The 12,976-nt window shown below is 34.7% G+C and overlaps 1 pseudogene across 1 annotated transcript; it reads right to left on the bottom strand.

Annotated features, from left to right (window-relative positions):
- Positions 1-7,637: 7,637 nt before the first annotated feature.
- LOC129874879 (protein DETOXIFICATION 9-like) lies at positions 7,638-12,376 on the bottom strand (annotated as a pseudogene). The gene is made up of 7 exons (XR_008762972.1): positions 11,258-12,376; positions 9,516-10,061; positions 9,314-9,400; positions 9,153-9,209; positions 8,819-9,057; positions 8,277-8,482; positions 7,638-8,025 (listed from the first exon to the last, which is right to left on the bottom strand). The product of XR_008762972.1 is annotated as a protein DETOXIFICATION 9-like (transcript).
- Between the last annotated feature and the right edge of the window lie 600 nt (positions 12,377-12,976).

Raw genomic sequence — 12,976 nt, forward strand, 5'->3', positions numbered from 1 at the left:
TCAAATATTAGTTTTGATACATTACCTTAATTTATTGAAACACAAATTAGTATGTATCTTCATAGTTATATTTGATACATAATTATTACAAATTTCGTTATATTTTACTATCAAATACATACACTCAAACTTATTCGACAAGAAGGTTATGTATCTATAGACATTATCAAATATTATTGTTGATATATAAACTCTAATATTTTTATAACAATATCAGTTTGTATCATATTCATAGTTATGTATATGACACTACATTGACATAGCAACTAGTTGATTTTTTTTCTTCTTTTCCAATTTTTCAAAAATTTTGAATCAAAATTGAAAGGATGCTCGATAATTTGCTTGAACAATTTTGAAATTTAAATTTTTTGAAGTTGTAAAAATACATAATTGCATGTTTTATGGGATTTTAATTTGATTTTTGTTATAAAGTAAAAACTAAATACTAAAATTGAATTAGTATCACAAGAGAAAACCAAGAAAGAGGAGAAATAGTAGAGAGAAAAGAGAGAGGAAACTTTGTATTACTTAGTTTTTGTGTGTTTATATCTATCAAATTACAATGCCTTTTATAGGCATAAAAAGGGTATTATGGGCATTCATAAATTATTTACAACACTTTGCCTTGGATGCACATGTAAAATAAAAGTTCTAGTGAAAGAATATATATATAGTTATTCTATTACGCATTGATTATTGTCTCATTAAAAACCTCCAAGAAAAATCCAGTGGGACAAAACCTCATAAGGGAACAAGAGTACAGCGCGTATTAACTCCCCCTGATGAGAATATCAATCCAAAGACTTGAATCTTCGTATTCCAAGCTTGTGCACCATCTTTTTGAATGTTGCAGTTGGTAGAGACTTGGTGAATAAATCAACCACATTTTCACTCGAACGAATCTGTTGCACGTTGATATCACCATTTTTCTAGAGCTCATGTGTGTAAAAAAGTTTTGGCAAAATATGTTTCGTTCTATCTCCTTTTATGAATCCTCCCTTTAGTTGTGCTATGCATGATGCATTATCTTTACATATAATTGTGTCTATTTTGTCATATTTCAAACCATATTTTTCTCGAATGAGATGGTCATGGACCTCAACCACATATATTTCTCGGCTTGCTTCATGAATAGCTATTATCTCAGCATGATTTGATGAAGTGGCTATAATAGACTACTTTGTAGATCTCCAAGATATGACAGCACCCCCACATATGAACACGTAGCTTGTTTGAGATCGAGCTTTGTGTGGGTCAGATAAATACCCTGCATCAGCATAACGAACAAGATTGGGACTGCAATTGTAAAGATAAAATAAGACCACATCGGTAGTCCCTTTCAGATACCGCAATATGTGTTTGATCCCATTCCAATGCCTCATAGTAAGAGCAGAACTATATCTTGCTAACAAATTAACCTAAAAGGATATATCGGGCCTTGTAGTGTTAGCAAGATACATTAGTGCACCAATTGCACTAAGATATGGTATTTCAGGACCAAGAATTTCCTCATTCTTTTCTTGAGGTTGGAATGGATCCTTATTCATATCGAGTGATCGAACAATCATCGGGGTGCTTAATGGATGTGCTTCATTCATATAAAATCTTTTCAACACTTTTTTTGTGTAGGCAAATTGATGGACAAAAATACCATTTATCAAATGCTCAATTTGCAAACCAAGACATAATTTTGTCTTTCCAAGGTCTTTCATCTCAAATTCATTCTTTAAATAAGCAATTACTTTTTGAAGCTCTATTGGAGTTCCAATTAGATTTATGTTATCAACATAAACAACAAGTATAACAAACTCCGATGTTGTTTTCTTAATAAAAACACATGGGCAGATCACATAATTTATATAACCTTCCTTAGATAAATATTCACTAAGACGGTTATACCACATACGTCCAGATTGCTTCAAGCCATACAATGATCTTTGCAATCTAATTGAATACATTTTCTGAGGCTTTGAACTATATGCTTTTGGCAACTTAAATCCTTCGAAAATTTTCATGTATATCTCATTATCAAGTGATCCATAAAGATAGGCTGTAACCACATCCATCAGATGCATATCAAGTCTCTCATAGACCGTGAAACTAATGAGATAACGCAATGTTATTGCATTCATAACTGGTGAGTATGTCTCGTCATAATCTACACAAGGCTTTGTGAAAATTCTTGTGCAACAAGACGTTCTTTGTAACTTTGTATTTTATTTTTCTCATTTTTTTTCCGTACAAAGACCCATTTATAACCAACAATTTTAACACCATAAGGTGTTTGAACTATCGGTCCAAAAACTTCATGCTTGATAAGTGAATTCAATTTTGATTGAATTACTTCTTGCCATTTTGGCCAATCATTTCTTTGTTGACATTCTACAATAGATTGAGGTTCAAGATCCTTACTATCTTGCATGATTCTTGTCGCAACATTGTATGCAAAAACATAATGGACTATTATTTTTGATCGATTCAAATTTTCTTCAATATTAATTGAATTTATGGATAGTTCCTTATTTTTTTGAGTCTCAAGCTCATTGATTCCTTCAAGGATATCAGAATTATTCACATCTTGAATTTTCATAGGAGATTCTGTCATAGTGTCATCTTGATTTTTTCTTTTTCTAGGATTTTGATCCTTAAAACCTAATGGTCTACCACGCTTCAAATGTGCTTTTGACTCATTAGCTATGACACTAGTAGATGGTCCTACAGGAACATCAATCCGAATTGGGACATTCTCTGCAGGAATATGTGATTTAGTAATCCTTTTCAAATCTGTAAATGCGTCTGGCATTTGATTTGCAATTTTCTGCAAGTGAATAATCTTTTGCACTTCTTTCTCACAAATAGAAGTATGTGGATAAAGATGAAACAATGATTGATTTTTCCACAAAATTTCTCTTTTGCTTTCACTATTTTCTCCCCCTAATTTTGAAAAAAGTGTCTCATCAAATCGACAATCTGCAAATCGAGTAGTAAACATATCTCTATTTAAGGTTCAAGGTAGGGAATAATGGAGGGCGATTCAAACCCAACATATATTCCTAGCCTTCTTTGGGTCTCCATTTTAGTGCGATGTGGTGGTGCTATAGGCATATATACAACACAATCAAAAATTCTTAAATGGGATATATTATGTTATTGACACAAAATCAATTGCAATGGAGAAAACTTATGATAATTAGTCGGCCTGATAAATAAGTGTTGCATAATGTAAAATTGCATGACCCCACATAGAAGTGGGCAACCTAGTTTTCATAAGCAATGGTCTTGCTATCAACTGCAACCGTTTAATTAATGACTCAGCAAGACCATTTTGAGTGTGAACATGAGCTGCAAGATGTTCTACTCTTATCCTAATCGATAAGCAATAATCATTAAATGCTTGGGATGAAAACTCTATAGCGTTATCAAGACAAATTATTCTAATCTGATTATCGGGAAAATGTGCCCGTAATCGTATAATTTGTGTCAATAATTATATAAATGCCAAGTTACGAGATGACAATAGGCACACATCAAACCATCTAGAAGAAGTATCTATTAGGACCATAAAGTATCTAAACGATCCACTATGTGGCTGAATAGGTCCACAAATATCTCCATGTATACGTTCCAAGAACGCAGGGGACTCAATCGCAACTTTTGTTGGTGATGGTCTCACAATTAACTTGCCTTGATAACAAGCAGTACAAAAAAAATTCACCATTTGAAAGAATCTTTAGTTCTTTAATGGGTGCCTATTTGAATTTTCTATAATTCGTCTCATCATTATAGATCTAGAATATCTCAAACGATCATGCCAAACTACAAAAATATTGAAATTAGTAAACTTCTGATTTACTATAGAATGTGCCTCAATTGCACTAATCTTTGTCCAATACAATCCAAAAGATAAGGTTAGGAACTTTTCTATAACACATGTCTGTCCGGAGACATTTTTGATTATACCTAGATATTCAAGATCCATTTCATCAATTGTCTTGATATGATAACCATTTTCAAAGATATCTTTAAAATTCAACAAGTTTCTCCGACACTGAGGAGAAAACATATCATTATTTATTATGAGTTTAGTTCCCCTGGACAAAATTATAATGGCTTTTCCGAAGCCCTCAATCAAATTAGCATTATCAAAAATCGTAGTGACATTTATACTGCCCATATTTAAATGAGAAAAAATATTTCTCATTTTTGAATATTGTATGCATTGTACCAGAATCAATCAAGCAAATGTCTTCATAATTCTTTTGAAAATTATTCATATCTTCAAAAAGAATGAAATAAATCATCATTAATACTTTATTTATATAATCTATTTCAAATTAAAAGCTATATAATATAATAATATATAAAAATGATGATAATTATTTATGTGGATATAATATATTTTTTTAAGTCATCATAACAAACTTAAAGTCTTGATTAATTTTTCATCGCAATAGTATATATAAAATCATTACTCACTTTTATTGTAATAAAGAGAATCAAATAAATCAAATAATAGACAAATTAGTAATAACAAATCAATACCACACTTTGCTAAATCATGAATAAAAAAAAGTGAGGGAAGTAAATCTTATCAAAAAAAAATAATAAATAAAGTGGAGGGAAGACAAAATTTATCAATAATGTGATAAATAAAATGAGTGGGCAAATCTTATCAAAAGATTTTAATAAAGTTGAGGGAACAAATTTTATCAAAAAAAACATTCCATTATTATAAAGAAATTTCCATTATCATAAAGAATCCATTATATTAAAGAAATTTTCATTATCAAAAAAAAATTATATTATTATTCGTGAAAATTTGTAGATTGCTATCTTTAGCGTTATTTTATGTCTATTACTAAAAGGCAAGTCTGTAGTAATGCATGAACAAATATTTATCTAAAATATATATGTACATTTTAATATATGTGGACAAGAACAAACATTTATATAATTTATTTCTCAACAGTACAAAAACAACAAACATTAATAATATTATCATTAACAAATATTAAACATGATCATTAAATTCTCCATATTCACAGAACCATCACCAATCAAATGATCTATCTTTACTTCAGGGTGGGCGAAAGAAATCTGCCATATCCAAGTGTGTGAAGGTATCATGATTTTCGGCCATAAAATTAGCTTCAGGATTTTTATTTTTCTTTCATAGTGATGCATGATAAGGTTTAACCAAATGTTTGTGAGTACGACAATCACGTTCATAGTGACTCCTTCTGCCACATCGAAAGCAGTTTGTTCTAACTGTTTAATATTTCTCATCTTTTTCTTTTTCCTTTTTATATTTATTTTTCTTTGGTGCATGATTAACACTAGGAAAAGAATTTCGTTCTTGGTCATAATTACGGCCACAACCACGTCCACGTCCACAACTAGGACCACGACCTCTTCCACGTCTAGCGTGGTGGGAGTACACCTCATTCACTTCAGGAAATGGTGTACATCCAGTAGGTCAATTCTCGTGAGTTTTCATTAACAAATCATTATTTTGTTCGGCCACGAGAAGATGAGAAATCAGTTCAGAATATTTTTTGAAACCTTTCTCTCGATATTGCTGCTATAGGAGCACATTCGAGGCATGAAATGTGGAGAACATTTTTTCTATCATATCAATATCGCTAACCGTATCTCCACATAGTTTCAATTGAGAAGTAATTCTGAACATGACAGAATTGTATTCATGAATAGACTTAAAGTCTTGGAGCCTTAAATGCATCCAATCATATCGTGCCTTTGGATATATGACCATTTTCAAGTGGTCATATCTTTCTTTCAAGTTATTCCACAGAATGAGTGGATCCTTGACTGTGAGATATTCAATTTTTAAAATTTCATCAATATGATGATGTAAGAATATCATTACTTTAGCACAGTCTTGTTTTGATGCTTTATTTTCAAATTTAATGGTGTCTTCGAGACCCATTGCATCCAAATGGATTTCAGCATCTAGTACCCATGAGAGATAGTTCTTTCCCGAGCTTTGAAGGGCAACGAACTCAAGTTTAGTCAGATTAGCCATAATAAATAGAATAAAAATTATAATACCTTGGCCTTCAAATTTAGCCTTCAAACTTTGAGACGATAGAGTCTCGTGCTGATAACGTGTTATAAAGTAAAAACTAAATACTAAAATCTAATTAGTATCACAAGAGAACCAAGAAAGAGGAGAAATAGTAGAGAGAAAAGAGAGAGGAAACTTTGTATTCCTTATTTTTTGTGTGTTTATATCCATCAAATTACAATGCCTTTTATAGGCATAAAAAGGATATTATGAACATGCATAAATTGTTTACAACAATTTTCCTTTATTGTTCCTATTTTAGCGTAACAAAAGGAGTTACTATGTATCCAAATTAGTGTCCAAATTTAAGGAATTTTTGTAATTAGGGAAAGAGTAGGGATATGATATAATTAGCTCCTAACCCTATAAATTTGTGTGAATTATACTTCAAATTATCTTAAACTCAATCCATAAAATTCTAAGCAGATTGGAGATTACATATGTTTGGGCTCATTTTGACACTCTAGTCTCAATTCTTAAAAAGCCCTTTCATCCTTTCTCTTTACTTAATTAAAGAAAATTTACTTCTAATCATCCTAATTACCTCCTATTACACAATGCCGGAAACCTCAGACATTCGCCGTTGCGTTCGCCTTGTTTATTTCGTCCTCCGCCCCGCGAGGGTGAGCTAACCCCAAAAACCCGTCCTCAGGTTTTTTCGTGTTGTCAAAGATTTGAACAATGAAAATAGATGGCGAGTGCCTGATCAATGACATGCATTTTTCCCATCCAACTATACAGCCACCTCCGGGACAACCCTTTTCACGGCCAACTTCACGACTAGTACCTTATAATCATGCCAGACCAGGTTTTATACGTCCACCACCACCATCACCAGCTCCACCTTTTCCGCCTTCGAATCATCCCAGCCACCATACTAACAACTAGCCAAGCCAGTCAAGTGTAGTGGATTCTCTCATCGAAGAGGTGAATGCAATATTTAAAATCAACACACAAAATAAGTAGAATTACAAATTTTCCACTGATTTGCCGTGGAAGTTTTATTCTTTTTCTAGTAGTGTTAACATCTGTTTTTTTTTTACCTGTTTGAATGTTGGTATCTCTATTTCATTGATTTGCCTTGAAAATGTTATCTCCTGATCATCTATCTATTTGTAAATGATGATAGTTGATTAATAAAGTTTTCAGCGTCTCACATTAACACTTTGTTTAGATGTTGGTATGTACTGTATTGTATGTTTCAATATTTGAATAGATTGTATTGTATGTTATAATATTTGAATAGATTGTATTATTGTTAGGTCGTTATATAATGTCATACATATTAGCTTACAAGAAAAGAATGTACAAAATAATAAAATAGGATTATTAAATCATATTGGTTGCTCTGAGGATTAAATGAAGGCAATCAAATTCAGTAGAAGTTTGTATCTGCATTTGAACTATGTTTTTCCATAGCTATAAATAGGTTCTACATGAAGACAACATTTTGCAGATGAAGTAATAACCAAACCATTGAAATAAAGTTCAATTAAGCAAAATCAAGAAAAAGAAATTGAGTTTTTAATTCTTAATTGAGTTTAAGGCCGAGGCTAAACATCAATCTACCCTGATCATCGTATGAGACAACATATCTAAGGAAACAGGAAAATTGTATCTAACAACATTGAAACTGTTCTGCTAAAGTTTTTCCTCATTCCACTGAGAACAGAAACATAAATTCAGAAAAAATCTCTCCTTGAATGGGATAAATTGATCTGGTTTATCTAAAAGCAGGAAAAAGAACAATAAATAAATACCTGAGAGACGGATCATGTTCAAAATTTTCCAATCGGTAGTATGATGAGAGACGATCCTTGCTAAATCAAAGCAAGTTATAGCTTTATTTCACACTATAGCATCTGCATGTCCTGTAATTCAATGAACTTATTTTCGCCAGCAAGCTTTTCACTAAAAATTCTGTATCTTGCTTCAATGGCCTATAATATTCAAATGCACGAGTGGTAAGTCCCATAAGCCATAAGGTAGCTTCTATATCCGAAGAAAAAGTTTCCTACTCCGTGCTTGGGCTTAACTCAACCCCAAAAGCTAGGCATAAGGTGAGGATTGCCCAAGTTTATATAAGGAAACAAGTTTTTATCATGCCATCCAATGCAGGAAATTTAACAATAACCAAAAGAAAGTGTCTACACCAATTACAAATCAAGGTAAGAGTTGAATAGTTCTGAACCTGTTTTTCCCAATTGGTGAAGCCTATGACAAGGGAGAATGAAATAGATTGCACAGTTGCTCCAGCCAACAATCCAGTCCAAAGCCCCTTGCCTTTTAGCTGCAATACAAGTCCAAGTAATAAAGCCGTGGGAATTCCAACCAAATAATATGCTCCAAGGTTCACATAGGCTCCAATATGCTGCCACCCGCTTCCTCTGGCAACTCCTGATTAGAGACAGATTTAGGATTTAAATTCTTGAAAAATATGAGTTAAAAACAAAGTATATTTGCACTAGTTTTTAGATCTTTCACATTTACATATCTATGGTCTAAATAAAGAACTGTCGGCTCAATTGAGCGCATCCAATACACCACAAATCTGCCGCTCCTCCTGATGCAATGAGCAAGCAACACTAAAAGGCATGGGGAGATGACTCTTGCTTTCTCGTTGATCAATATCAAAAATTGTATTTCAAAATTCATAAGCTGGATTAACTATTTTGGTCTCAGTATAATTTGCAATCTTCAAATAAAGCAAATGAGGATGGTCCAAGAGATAACCTGATAGTAAAGCTTGGATGCCGTCCATGATAATTGATATGCAAAGAATAGGAGTAATTTCTGCAACATAAGTGGCCACTTCTTTCTCATAAGTAAACACATAGGCCCATACATCACGGACCGCAAATAGAGTTGTACTTGCAAGAACAACCTCTGTGGCAGAAAGTACTATCACAGCGGCAAGAGCAATTTTTGCCGCCTGTGGCCTCCCAGCTCCAAGCTCATTTGAAATCCGAGTACTACATATAATATTAATTAGTTGGAATTTTGCATGTTTATCGCTATGAAACTAACAATATCAGATTAATGTTGGATTTATAGGACAGGAGCAAACCTTGCTGCAGCACCGAAAGAATAAGGTATATGGTAGTGCACAGACGTGATTGTAAGGCTGCTCTCCAAGAAAATTAGACCATGAAAGTGCATCAGTATATAATCATTTCAAACATCTGAAGGAAAAAACAAAACGAAGATTCCGTAGAAAAAAAAGCATACCATATGGAAAGAACGGAAGTTTCTAGCATCGGATTTGGCAACAGACCAGAGAGCAGAATGATTAGCTCAAATGCCCACCATTCCAAGCTATAACCACACTCGTTAAAAGAAAGTTGAGGTAATACATTAAGGATCAAGAGACAAGAATCATGTTTAAACTCAAATCACAAATAGTATATGTATGTTTTTCTATTGAGCTTACCAAACCATTACAGCAGATGGGATGGCAAACTGGAAGAAGTCCCCTATAGTCAGGAAAACATCCCTAGAGAATGAGGCTCGAGTCTCTTCTCAAGCTGATGAGTACTTCACATAAAGCATAAGCAAGATCACATTCAAGCAATAGGATAAACCAATTGACAATGCTGCTCCGACAATCCCTAAATTCAATTTGAATACAAAAGCCCAACAAATCGGCACTTGGAAGCATAAAGATACAACTCCACTTAAAAGCATTGGTAGGATTAAACTCTGTGCCTGCAGATACCGGACAAGTGACTGAAGAATAGCATATGGGAATAGTGTAGGAATGAGCCAAATCGCGTATTTTCCAGCTTCAGTTGCTATTGAAGGATCTTGGCCCATCAATATAAGAAGTTTATCCATAAAGATCCACAGAACAGAGACTGGTATGCATACCAGAAACAGACAAATAATAGCAGTATAAGTAAAACTTCCAAGTTTTCGATATTGTCTTGCTCCATAGGCCTTGCCCACATAGAGTCTCCAGCGCACTAGACATTCCAAACTGTTCCACAAAGTAAATCCATTATGATTCTTCATAAACATTCTTCATCAATACAAAGGATAAAAAAGGTATGCAAGCAAGCCATTTGTGCTAATAAGTTCTTTTTTTATAGGCAAGACTTGGGGCAATTAGCCTGCTTTCACAAATTCCCCTGTTTCTAAATCGAAAGTTAAATGTGTCAAACCATCTAAGAAAACTTCCATTTGTCAGAGAAGAGAGCCATTGGAGGCCAACGATCAGTTCCATTTTCCAACCACTACCAAAGCATTGTCGCACCTCTACCATTTAGAACAAGGATGGATTTCTTACTCATCCCGCGGAACAGAATACTACCAAAAAATATATTTTTGAATAAAGAAAGTCAATTGAGCTTATAAACTCAATACAACGAATATGTCAAGCAACATCTTCTATACATACAGTTGTCAACATGTACCAAGTATAAATCTCAATGACCTGAATGAAGTAAGAATATCAAAGCTATTAGCAACTAATGCTTTCAAACTTTCTACTTTCTTTCATTATCCTGTCACGGTTTGGCCAGAAAATATCTCAGGTTTACTAGGTTATGCACGAACTAACATAACAAAGGAAGACTATAATAGGCTTGAGGAGGCCATTCAAAACCTGAAGACCATAATGTTTCTGGTTATTGCTACAGAATCACAACCACTACATCAAGGGTTAGTTTCACATATGATTATTAAATTTTACAACAGTCCTAAAGTTGCAAAAACTACTTTGTCATACTCATATCAAAGTTACTAAGCTCCCATTTGGCCGTAGATTTTGAAGTTGAAACTTGATTGCAACTAAATGTGTTCTTTTAGAGGCAATTAGCACTCTTTGTAAATGTCCCTAAAGCTTATAGCTACACTAAATCCAATGACAATTAACTAATGCCGATAAAGGCTCTAGCACTCTTTATTAATGTGTTGTAGTGTTTGAACATGCATTTTAAATGGAAAAAATTTAAAGTTGGGAATGAAAGTCCAAAAAATGGCAGTTTTTGGAAACTTGAAAATATATTTTTAGATCATAAAATATATTTTCAAGATCTGAAATTTCATGGCCTACTCCCAAAAATCTAGGGTCAAACGCTAGCTAAATCATGTGTGAATTGGATAGGAAGGTAAAAGTCATTTGTGAATTGGATGAATGATAGGAAGCAAAAAACTTGCAAGAAGGAAACTTACAAGTATACTGTAACCGGTAACGTTGGAAAATGAAGTAGCAATAGAAGCACTAGAAAGTGAAAGTTCACCAAGGTGACCTAACATTATCATTGGTGAAACACGCAAAAGGTACTGTGATACTGTCACAACTATCATAGGCAAAGCTATGCAACTCGCCTTTTTCACCTCTTCAACAAACACTTCCCCTGTCACCGCCACATCTTCTTTCTCCACATTAACCACCAGCGGCTCCGCCATAGCCATAATAGTTTACTAATTTCTCTCTCTTTCTTTCTTTCTTCTCCAACAAATTAAACTTCTTCTCAAACGAGAAGCTTAAAAATTGCCAAGTGTTTTCTTAGCTCTATCTTTTGAGGAGGAGTTTCACTTTTGGAATTTGCAAGAGCTTTTGGGTTGGTGATAGCCAATTCGAGTTTCCCAAAGAAGAAGGAACACTTGGTAACCTTCCATAGTTCAGTGGCTAAGATTCAGATAGACTTTTTACTCCTTAGAAAGGATGATAAAGATCTGTGCAAAGACTGTAAGGTCTTTCCGATAGACAACCTTACAACCCGACATAAGCTCTTGGTGATGGATTTAGGGATCAGGATGACGAAGAAGAAGAGGGTAGAGGATGATCGACCTAGGATCAGATGGGGAAGTTTGACCACGGCTAGTGTCCTAGAGATGGGAGAAAAATTGAAGGACATGGGGGCCTGGGATAGTAGTGGGGATGCGATCAGTATGTGGGATAGGACGGCTAGTTGTATTAGAATTGTAGCAAGGGAAGTGTTGGGAGTATCGACAGGTAGTCGTAGTCGGCATTAAGGGGACTGGTGGTGGAATGGAGAAGTGCAAAGGAAGGTGGAAGGAAAGAAAATGACGTACGCGAAATTGATAGAAAGCACGGATGAGGTGGAGAAGTGGACGAATAACGAACTTTATAAGATAGCGAGGAAGGAGGCGAAGTCAGCGATTTCGACGGCAAAAACGACAGCTTTTGAACGCCTTTACGGTGAAATAGAAGAGAAAGGTGGGGATAGGAAATTATTCAGGCTAGCTAGGGCGCGGGAGAGGAGGGCACGCAATGTGGATCAAGTGAAGTGCATTAAGGACGAACATGGAAAAATCTTGGTAGATGAGACTCTCATTAAACAGAGATGGCAAACATACTTCCATAAACTCTTGAATGAACAAGGTGACAGAGAGATTGTGTTGGGAGATTTGGAACGTACAGCGAGGCATCACGATTTTGGGTGTTGTAGGAGTATTACGGTTGAAGAGGTTAAGGGTGTTGTGCGTAGGATGCGCAGCGGAAGAACGACCGGACCCGACGAGATCCCTGAGAATTTTGGAAGAGCGCGAGCTCGGTAGGTTTAGAGTGGCTGACTTGGTTATTTAATGTCATCTTTGAGACGACAATGATGCCCGAAGAATAGAGGTCGAGCGTAATGATCCCTTTATACAAAAACAAGGGGGATATCCAAAGCTGCAACAACTATAGAGGTATCAAGCTTCTAAGCCATACTATGAAAGAGTGGGAAAAAGTGGTGGAGATGAGGGTGAGGAGAGGCGTGTCTATTTCAGAGAACCAGTTCGGATTTATGCCGGGACGCTCACCTACAAAAGCCATCCATCTTATGAGAAGGTTGGTGGAGCAGTATAGGAAGAGGAAGAGGGACTTGCATATGGTATTCATTGACCTAGAAAAGGCTTACGATAAAGTTCAACGAGAGGTAC

This window comes from Solanum dulcamara, chromosome 11, assembly GCF_947179165.1.
Source record: "Solanum dulcamara chromosome 11, daSolDulc1.2, whole genome shotgun sequence".
Lineage (NCBI taxonomy): Eukaryota > Viridiplantae > Streptophyta > Magnoliopsida > Solanales > Solanaceae > Solanum > Solanum dulcamara.